Raw genomic sequence first — 1,723 nt, 5'->3', positions numbered from 1 at the left:
TACCACTTGGCTGAACTCCCAAGAAGGCCCCTGCCTAGGTCATGAAATGCGGCTAGCCTACGGAGATATTATAGTTAAGCAACTATTACCTCACCTCAAGCTTCCTCGATTTAGCCCCAGCCTCAAGTAACCTCAACCACTCTCTTTGAAGATAGTCTTGTATCAAACAGGCATTGGCAAATCTCGAACTTCCTCGGTCTCGCCCTAGCCTCGAGTAAACTCGGCTACTTCCCAAAGTTAGTCTTGTATCAAACAGGCACAGCATAAACAGATCTTGGGTCACCTCAGACTCACTCGACCCGCTAAATATAAGGTACCCAAGAATTTTTTATTTTATTATTCATAACTCATTCAATACAAGTATCAGCAAGACCTCGGGCACAACCCCGTCATTGCTCTAGGGCTTCGAGTCCGCCACGAACTTATCCATCCATGCCTTGTACCAGACAAGCATGTTGGACCTCGAGTCTACCTTGGTTGGACTCCAAAGTTGTGCCTTGTATCAAATGGGCAGGCTGGACCTAGGTCGACTTGGTCCGTCACAAGACCTAGAGTCCGCTCCGGTCCCCCATTTGCAATGTTCCGGACCTAAGTTGACTCGATCCGTTATAGGACCTTGAGCTCGCCTCGATCCCCCGTTAGCAATGCTCTGGACCTAGGTTGATGTGATTCGTTACAAGACCTCGATCCCACCTCTGTCCCCTGTTTGTAATGCTCCGGACCTAGGTCGACGCGATCCATCACAAGACCTCGAGCCCGCCTCGGTCCCCCGTTTGCAGTGCTCCAAACCTAACTTGACGCGATCCATCACAGGACCTCGAGCCCGCCTCGGTCCCCCGTTAGCAGTGCTCTAGACTTAGGTCAACGTTGTCCGTCACAGGACCTCGAGCTCACCTCGGTCCCCCGTTTGTAACGCTTTGGACCTAGGTCGACGCAGTCCGTCATCGAACCTAGAGCCCGTCTCAGTCCCCCATTTGTAATGCTTCGGACCTAGATCAATGCGATCCGTCACAAGACCTTGAGCCCGCCTCGATCCCCCATTAGCAATGCTCTAGACCTAGGTCGACACTGTCCGTCACAGGACCTCGAGCCCGCCTCGAACCCCCGTTAGCAGTGCTCCGGACCTAGGTCGAGGCGGTCCATCACAGGACCTCGAGCCTGCCTCGGTCCCCCGTTAGTAGTGCTCCAGACCTAGGTCGAGGCGGTTAGTCACAGGATCTCAAGCCCGCCTCAGTTCCCCATTTGTAGTGCTCCAGACCTAGGTTAAAGAGGTTCGTCACATGACATTGAGCCTGCCTCGATCCCCCGTTTGTAGTAATTCGGACCTCGGTCGAGGCGATCTGTCACAGGACCTCAATCTAGCCTCGATCCCCCGGTTTGTAGTGCTCCAGACCTAGGTTGAGACGGTTCATCACAGGACCTCGAGCCCGCCTCGCTCCCCCGTTTGTAGTGCTCCGGACCTAGGTCGATGTCGTCCGTCACAAGACCTCGAGCCCGCCTTGGTCCCCCGTTTGCAGTGCTCCAGACTAAGGTCCACGCGATCCGTCACAGGACCTCGAGTCCGCCTCGGTCCCCTGTTTGCAGTGCTCCGGACCTAGGTCGACGCGGGTCGTCACAAGACCTTAAGCCCCCATTGATCCCTCGTTTGCAGTGCTCCGAACCTAGGTCGACGCGGTTCGTCACAGGACCTCAAGCTAGCGCTTGGTCCCCCGTTTGCAGTGCT

The sequence above is a fragment of the Diospyros lotus genome, chromosome 8 (assembly GCF_014633365.1).
Source record: "Diospyros lotus cultivar Yz01 chromosome 8, ASM1463336v1, whole genome shotgun sequence".
Lineage (NCBI taxonomy): Eukaryota > Viridiplantae > Streptophyta > Magnoliopsida > Ericales > Ebenaceae > Diospyros > Diospyros lotus.
This window is presented reverse-complemented; position numbering follows the sequence as displayed.